The sequence below is a fragment of the Rhinopithecus bieti genome, unplaced genomic scaffold (assembly GCF_001698545.2).
Source record: "Rhinopithecus bieti isolate Rb0 unplaced genomic scaffold, ASM169854v2 scaffold_16180, whole genome shotgun sequence".
In the NCBI taxonomy this organism is placed as follows: Eukaryota; Metazoa; Chordata; class Mammalia; order Primates; family Cercopithecidae; genus Rhinopithecus; species Rhinopithecus bieti.
Genome location: NW_016808502.1, coordinates 729420 through 738455, shown reverse-complemented (window position 1 = coordinate 738455; position 9036 = coordinate 729420). Strand labels below are relative to the sequence as shown.

The 9036-nt window shown below is 42.4% G+C and overlaps 1 long non-coding RNA gene across 1 annotated transcript in view; it reads left to right on the top strand.

Moving 5' to 3' along the window:
• The window catches only part of LOC108538614 (uncharacterized), an 8525-nt gene extending 455 nt beyond the window's left edge, over positions 1 to 8070 (top strand). Inside the window, exons 2-3 of the long non-coding RNA XR_001888133.1 lie at positions 6383 to 6453; positions 8024 to 8070. This is a non-coding gene — a long non-coding RNA (uncharacterized LOC108538614). The remainder of the gene's footprint in view (positions 1 to 6382; positions 6454 to 8023) is intronic.
• Positions 8071 to 9036: the final 966 nt, after the last annotated feature.

Sequence of the window (9036 nt, the reverse complement as noted above, 5' to 3'; positions counted from 1 at the left end):
GTCCCCTCCTTCCCCCCCCCACCCCAGGTTCAGGCAGTCCTCCTGCCTCAGCCTCCTGAGTAGCTGGGACTACAGGCATGTGCCACCGAATGCCTGGCTAATTTTCCTATTTTTCGTAGAAACGGCCTTTCGCCACGATGGCCAGGCTGCTCTTGAAATCCTGGCCTCAAATGATCCGCCCACCTCGGCCTCCCAAAGTGCTGGGATTACAGGCATGAGCCACCGCGCCTGGCTGAAATTTTGGTTTTTATAAGCACCCAGCTTATGATCGTTTGTTGTAACAGCCCAAATGGATTAAGACAATTACATAGTTAAAAGGACTTTGCAGATGTGATTCGTTTAAGGATCTTGTGAAGGGGAGGTTATCCTGATCACCTGGTGGGTACTAAATGCAATCACAAGGATCCTTATAAGAGGGAGGCAGGCAGTTAAGAGCCTGTGAAGATGGAAGCAGAGATCAGAGTCATGTGAGGTCTGAGTCAAGGAATGTAGAAGACCTCTAAAAACTGAGAAAAGCAAAGGATTCTTCTCTAGATCCTCCAGAAGTAATGCAGCCTGCCAACACTTTGATTTTAGTTCCCTGAAACTATTTTGAACTGCTGACCTTCAGAACTGCAAGATCATAAATCTGTTATTTTAAACCACTAAGTTTATGGTAATTTGTTACAGAGGCAGCAGGAAATGAATACAACTGAGACCTCAGCACAGACCATGCAGACCAGAATCTCTGGTGCGCGTTCCTCCCTGCTGCTCCCGTTAAGAAACATCTTAGTTTATGACAGTCTAGTTTGAGTAAACACCAAATAAATTTCACGGGCATACAAAAACTTTGCTTCTATGATCTTTGGTCCTCCCTCCCACCTTCATGCTGCTATTGTTACAGATTACATCTTTATACATTGTGTGCCCATCACTCAAGATTTATAATTAATGTTTTATGTAGTGGTCTTTTAAATCAGATAGAAAAAAAGAAAGAAGTGGCTGGGCGCGGTGGCTCATGCCTATAATCCCAGCACTTTCGGAGGCTGGAGGGGGGTGGATCACCTGAGGTCAGGAGTTCAAGGCCAGCCTGGCTAACATGGCCAAACCCTGTCTCTACTAAAAATACAAAAACTAGCTGGGCACACTGGTGTGTGCCTGTAATCCCAGCTACTCAGGAGGCTGAGGCACAAGAATAGTTTGAACCCAGGAGGCAGAGGTTGCAATGAGCCAAGATTGCACCACTGCACTCCAGCCTGGGCAACAGAGCGAGATTCCTTCTCAAAAAAAAAAAAAAAAGGAAAAGAAATTATGAATAAAAAGTACATTTATATGTTTTTTACTTTTACCTATGTTGTTACATTAACAGGGTCTTTTATTTCTTAGTGTGGATTTGAGTTACTACCTAGTTTCCTTCCATTTCAACATGCCATGTTCCCTTCAGCACTTCTTGGGGAGAAGGTCAGCTAGTGACAAATTCTCCCAGGTCACCTTTTCTTTTTAAAATTATAGCATGTCTTGATGTCTCCTTTGAAGAATGGATTTGGTGGATGTAGAATTCGCCATTGACAGTTTTTTCTTTCTTTCCACACTTTGAGTATGCCAGCTCGCCTCCACAGTTAGGAGTAGTCAGCCATGAGGCTTACTGAGGCTCCTTTGTATGCGGGGACTCATCTCTCAGTGAGGCATGAAATCGCCAGTATTTTGTTCTCACCCCTGAGTTTGCAGGCGGGCTGTGGCAGGTCTACTGCAGGCTACAGGTGGGAAGGGCAGAGATCTGATTCTCCTGCATTTCCAGGTGGAAGACACAACCACTCTCTGGGATGCATGGCTCTGATGCGATAAGAGCACACAGAGTGAGCCCAAAGCAGCATGTGTGTTTGGCTCTTAGCTTGGACAGGGAAATCCGCATCCACTCATATTCCAACAAGCCAAAGCAAGTCAGCCAACCCATTGCTTCTGGGCCAAGGATATACATTCCTCCTGGGCAGGGGGTGCGGGTATGCCAAGGGGAATAAATTTTTCCTGAGCTACGATACAGTCTCCCACCAAAAGTCATATAGCCATTTAGTTAACAACTTTTCTTCAGTAGTTCAGTTATCATCAATTATCCACATATTGATAAACATGACTCGACAATAATAACCATGTTAGTATTTTACACTACTTTCTAGAAGCTTCACTAAGCTCCATTTATTCTCAGGAATTCTCTCTAGGGTGAACTTCATGGGCAGAAAAAAGAATGAGTGAAAGCAGCAGTCTTGCAGGAAAAAGGGCTGGAATAAATGGGACAGATCATCATCCTTTTCTATATCCTTATTTCATCTGTGTGAACAAATTTGCTCTCTGATTTGTAACCAGAACATGTGGCCAAAGAAAAAACTGTCTATCGTCTTAGCTCCAGAAAGCTACTGTCATCTTACTGCATCCCAGGTGGCTTCTTTTGCAGGATTCCTGGAAGGATGATGTTAGCTCTGCTGTTTTCACTGGGAGAGTGACTTCATTGGGCCAGCCCTGTGTCCTTCCCACAAATGTGGTTCAGGATTTCATCCAACATAGCTCTTTACTGTGGTGCTGCCCCTAATTTGGGTTTACCGTTACCCCATTGGAAGGGAAGAAATACTTACCCTATTTATATTTAGCACTTGAATCAGAGTGTGATGATATCAAAGTCCATGTAAACTGTTGAATAGAACTTTAAAACAGCATCCTGAATCAGAATGCATGCCCTATTTTGTTGTTGTATGAGTTGCTTTTCATTTATGAAAACGTCATTTGAAAAAGGACCGCAACTTCCTCCTTCTCTTCTAGGCCTGCCACTGCAGCATCTCTGTTTTCACTGTCTAGATTTTGTGTCTAAACATTCCTTTGTAATTTATAAGATTGTTGAGCTCAGATCTTCACTTCTGTGACCTTAGTCCCAGAACTGCTGTCACCCATAAAGGTGTTATAAGACCCCCTTACATCACTGTTTTAAGACAGACACTTTCAGCTGAAATGGACTGCATGTGATTTCCTCATTTCAATGACTAATCGAATGGTGAATATATTTATGTAGAATAAAGTGAAAGGTTCTTACTGTAGTTCTATTTAATATGTTACTTCTTCATTAAAGAGCTTCCTCTGAGGAAGTTACCTGCTTTTGGTAAAATGGGTGTTTTGAGTGGCAGAACTGGCATAAGCAGCATATCAGTGCAAATGCACTAACACTGTGAATTAAAAGGGAAAGGAAAAAGGTCTTGCATTTGATCAAATCTTTATCTATTAAGGCAGAAATTCTCCTTGGAACCGGATGGTGCTATTGCTTTTAACAGTAATGAAAAGAAAGAAGCAAACCTATCAGAGAATCTCCAAATTCCAAGCAACTGTGATCCCAGAAGCCTGGTTCTCTTCCCAGCTTGCTTTTATTCCGTTAAGTGCCTTTGTGGCCAAGTCACAGTCCTGGCAGCTAATGGCATGACTCATGCAATGAACACACCTGCTCAGGCTGGACTCGAATCAGGAAATATTGGACACTCTCCTTGGAACTATATTTATAGCAAATGGAAGCTGTCAAAACAAAACTGTTTATTAGCAACATAGCATGGGTCTCCTAGTAAACAAATTTAAAAGCAGTGCTCCTCAGGCCTCTGTTTCTCTTGAGGTAAGAATAACTTCATTCTTAACCAACATGACAAAGATTTCCATGATAGCACTGGCTCGTCTGATACACCATGCTTATTTTTTCCAGTTAACATGTTATTTTTTCCAGTTAACATGTACATCTCTGTACTCAGCAAAGGAGCTGTAATCACAGAGTTACATTTGACAACAGAGCTGTCAGTGTGAATACCTTTTGCTTTCTTCTGTCATTTCAGACTCTGGGACTTTGTACATAGCCAGGATTTCAGTTACCGTGGGCTATTTCCAAATTTAATCTCCAGCTGAAGTGTGGGTATTTATGAATATTTCATAAATCAGATAGCTTACTGGACATAACCATTTGGTTTTAACACAGATACCTATGTCTAAAACTTAATTTGTTTTTAAATTTCTTTAAACTTGCTTCTTTATCCATAGTCTCTAGTTTGGTTAGAAATAGCACTACCTAATTCAGCAAGACTTTTAATAATCACCCTTTCTTCCTCTTCCTCCTTGTCATTCTCATTTCCACATGCCCACTAGTTGCACTCTTCCATGCAGACACCTCCTAAACCCTTTGGCACTGGTTTCCCTGCCTCCCTCTCCCAGGCCTGCCATCCCATTAGAGGCTACGCTGTCTCTCACTGGACAATTACAACAACCTCCTGCAGTGACTCAGCCCTCGGAACATGGACTCTGGGTTGGTTGGTTTGTGTATAAAAAACCCACTCCCAGGAGAGTCTTTGCTTGTCCTTTTTCCAACTGATCTTCTACGCAGGAAAACTGTTATGTGTGTATGACCACTTGGCTGATTTTTGTTGTTGTTGTTGATGATGACCCATTTTTGCTCAGGCAGGAAGTCCATCTAGGGAAGCCACTGTCTTTGTGAAAACTTCCCACTGCAGCATATGGGACCAGGATCCTGGACACAGCAAATGTCAGCCCCAACCCCCATGTCCCCCAGATCTGTATTTCCGGCATAAACACAGGCTGGTTGGAGGAAACAGGCTGCATTTAGACACATCAAAGGAACTTGAATGCCAGAAAGAAAATAGAGTCCTGTGGCTATTAGAGAGGGAAGATAGCCAAGGAAATTGTCATCAGAGACTGCATCCAGTTGAGCAAACTCGTCTTTCAACTTAGTAAGGGTAATTACTGTGCAAGTGTGTGTACTTACCAATAATAAGATCTCCAGGGACACAGAGGAGACATTCTGGGTCTCTTGCCCTGGCCCCCCTTTGCACTGTGTCTTTGTGTTAAAATGTACCTGAAATTTGTCTTAAGCAGGTTTTGTAGGGCAAACAGCACAGAAATAACTGATATGGAGGAAGAAGTTTTTGCTCACAGTTCCCTAGAAACAGGAAGCACTCTGTGCGGGTCCGCATGGGGAGGCACCAGGCTTGGCCAGGAGGCAGAGAGGGGCAGAGGGAAAAACATGGGAAAGTGCTTTTATTGTGGTTTTCACAGGAAGAAATGGGCAAGGCAGAGTAAGCAGCTTGGAATTTTCTAGTTAAATTCCCATGAACTCTGAGCATAAGAGATGTCTCTACTTGTCTCCTGCTGGCCCTGGGATGACTAGGGCAGAGGAACATTGCCTCCTGTAGTGTAAGAGTCAGAGATGGTATAGGTTGGTTCGACAGAGTCTACTGTCTGTGAGAACTGATTGGCCCTGAGAGCAGCAGTCTTTCCCCAGTCATGAGCCCCTATCTTAGTCCGTTTTGTGTTGCTGTAACAGAATACCACACACAGTGTAATTTATAAGGAATAGAGGTTCACTTAGCTCATAATTCTGGAGGCTGGGAAGTCCAAGAATGGGCAGCTGCATCTGTTAAGGGCCTTCTTGCTGTGTTATCCCATGGTATCCCATGGTGGAAGGGTGGATGGGCAAGTGAGCACTTGCAAAAGAGAACCAGGCTGGACTCATTTGATAACAACCCACTCTTGACTAACTCACCACTCCTAAGATTAACCATTCATGAGAGCAGAGCCCTCACAACCCAGTCACCTCTAATTAGGCCCCACCTCCAACACTGTTGCACTGTGGGTTAAATTTCTGACACATGAGCTTTTGGGGAACACATTCAAGCATAGCAGTCCCCACCCGTCAAAGTATGATAAAGAAAAAAATAAACAACAGCATTTCCAGGCTTATCTTGGGCTGCTCTGACCAACCCCAGAGAATGCTCTGTGAATACACTTGCCTTGTTTGCATCTCAGTGGCTCACATTTTGTAGCAGAATCTGCTCTTGCCCTTCCCAAATTTTTCAGGCCTTATTATTCAGAATGCTCCACTGACTTCTGACTGCCAGTATCTGTGTATTTGGGCCTTTAGTAATTCTCCAAAGCCAAGTCAAAAACTGCACTGCCCTTCTAATGAAAGGCCAGGTATGAGCAATGCCAGTGGGCTATAGTATATGACTGTATAAATACCCCAGCTCCCTCACCTCTAGAGGTGTGCTCTTCACCATTTCCCAGTTTCCCTGTGAAATTAGGCTCCAATTGCTCACTTTGCTTGCTAACTTTATGGTATATATTTTCTGGGTGAGTACAAACTGAGTCATGCCCTCCTTTCCCTCTGCCTAGAATGTTGCTGCTTTCTTCTTGGCCTGAGGAACTGCTAGAGAGCTTTCAAATTGTATCTGAAAGTGTGAAATCTTTAGGAAGTCTTATCTGTCACTTGATGCTGGCTTTCCCACTCCTTTGTCTGTATTCTCACAGCATTTTCTGTATACTACCACTTAATATGTTGTGATTTTGTACATACGTTTTTTCTCCCTTCTAGGACCGGAAGTTCCATGAAGGACAGAGATTGTCTAATTCTTTTCCTTTGCACCCAGAAGAGCCTGGCACATGGTAAGTGACATATAAACTCTGGGTAAATGACAGAATCTCTAAAATCAAGTATCCATTTTTGCACTTTTCAGAGATTCAATTCTGTCTTAAAATCTGCCATAATTTGCCTCTCCCTGCACCTTACTCTGATTATTTTATTGTAAAAGATATGTTTGGGCACCAAGAGACAAAATCACCATTATATATTTTAAATATTGTCTCCTTATTGCCTGCTAACACATTGCCAAATGGTATGCAAATACTGCCTCCTTTTTGGTTACAACCCTTTCCAAAAGGTGACGATCTTCAATTGTCCAATGGTCCCAGGCCCTTGATCTGGCTGTCTTTACTACTTTGGGGATGTGCTGTGGCTTGAATGCATGTGTCACTCTAAAATTCATATGTTGGAACTTAATTTGCAAGGTGATAATATTAATAGGTGGGGTCCTTGGAGGTGGGAAGACCCTGAGGGCTCCATCCTTGTGGGTGGAATTAGTGCACTTATAAAAGGGCTCGAGAGAGTATTTGTCCCTTTTCTTGATCTGTCCCTCCACCAGGGGAGGACACAGCAACTAGGCACCATCTTGAAGTAGTATCCCTCAGTAGACATCAAACTGCTGGTATCTTGACCTTGGACCCCCCAGCCTCCAGAACTGAGAAATCAATCTATCGTTTATAAATTATCCCATCTAAGGTGTTTTTACTATAACAGCAAGAAGGGACCAAGGGTAGATGAAAGAGCCTACGCTAAAAGTCTTAACACTCCAACCTCATTGAGGACTCTAAGAATTGGTTTTATGAAAACATATAAAAGCAAGCAAGCATCATTTGAAGAGAAAGCAGAACCTCTAGCAAAGAATTTGCAAATATTCCATGTCTTATCATCTGTTGTTTATATAAGAACCAGACTTTTGATGTTCCTTTTACATTCCCAGCAGCTGGTCAATGTGCTGAGGAGAAGGAAAGATAGTCTTTCAGGCCTATACAGAGAATTTCCTCAAGGGTCTTCCAGGAGTGAAAGGCTCCCAGCTTCAGGAAAGAATTTTTTATGGTAGTTTCATGACACACTTTTTACTACCAAATCCTCAGATACTCATAAACAATAAAATTAAAGCTCATTCTAATTTTTTTATTTTCTAAAATTAAAACACTATGCATTGCCCTTAACTCTCTCCTTGTGTCTGGAGGGACCATTGGTTTACTAGGACTTGAGACTGGGTCACATGTGATGCAATGGCCACAAGCCTGAGACGGGGGTGGGAGAACAGGGATGGGGCCAGGCTCTGAGGATGTGGCCTCCTCTCTGCTAAAGCTGAAGCCACACATCCGGTGGAGGATTCTTTATTTAGGGCCAGGAGCAGGGGTCCCAACGATGCCTAGAAGAGCTCAATGAGAATCTGAATGGCCACCCCAGAACTACACAGGGCTGCTGTGTGGACACACAGGTGTTTCCAGGTACCTTTTACAAGGCTGGTGCAGACTTACCTTAGAATGTCGATATTTTAATCCATCCGTTTAAAAAATATAACACATGTCCCATGTTTCTGCCCTTGTTTCATGAGTAACATCTTTTAAAATATTTGTATCTTAGCTATTTCAAGAAGTCGATCCTGACAGCTCTTTTGCTTCCACAAACAGTAAGTGCTTCTTTCCTTATCTTGGTTGTGTTTGTTGGGCAAGCTGTTAGTACCAGAGTCCTGACAAAATCTAGATTTGTGTTTCTCAAAGCATGTCTCAGGGAACCTCATTCCCTTCTAGATATTTCATTTAAAATTCTAATAAAAGGTCTCCATAGCTAAGTGAATTTGGATAATTTTGTATGTACCATGTCAATCTATTGGAGATTCACAACCTTCTCAATGAAGTAATCTATTTTAACTTCATAGAACCTGACATTTCTCAACCTAACCATTGCACACTTTTCTTGGTAACATCTACTGACATCACTCAGGGGAGAGGAACCTGCTTTGAGAATTGCTCCTCTTGATTGTGCCAGAAGGACCTTCCCAAGGTCTCCATCTTCTCCCCATTCTCTGGCAGGAAACACAGTAAAGCTGCCTTAGGGGAATAAATGACCTAAGAGAGTGTTCCCCATCTCTTCACTGTGCCTCCAGACTTGGGTGCCGCTAGGACATTTTTTGTCTTCAGTAGCTTTTGCTGTTTTGATCCAAAGTGAGATCTAAATGTATTGGCAACAAATGCTTTTTTTTTTTTTTTTTTTTTTTTTTTTTTTTTTTTTTTTTGCAGAAAATAAAAACAACAAGCAAACAAGTAAAACTCCTATGTATATATCATCCATTAAATTTAATGCAAATTTCTTCTAGGAATTGCATATTTATTTAGTTACAAAGAGAGACATTACTTTCACAGTCTTCTCCTCAGGTTTGGACTAATTTCCAAGTGCAGAAGAGGTGGCTTTCCAGACACTATATTTCTCTGTAAAGCTGAGGTAGAGCTTCGGCATACGCTCAGTGTTTCTCCAATCATTGTAAAGTGTACGGTGCTCTAAGTCTTAGTCATCATGGAAATAACATAAGCGATGAAACCCTGAGTGTGTGTGTGATAGCATCCAGATGAGATGCCTTTGTGCTAAGCAATACAGTT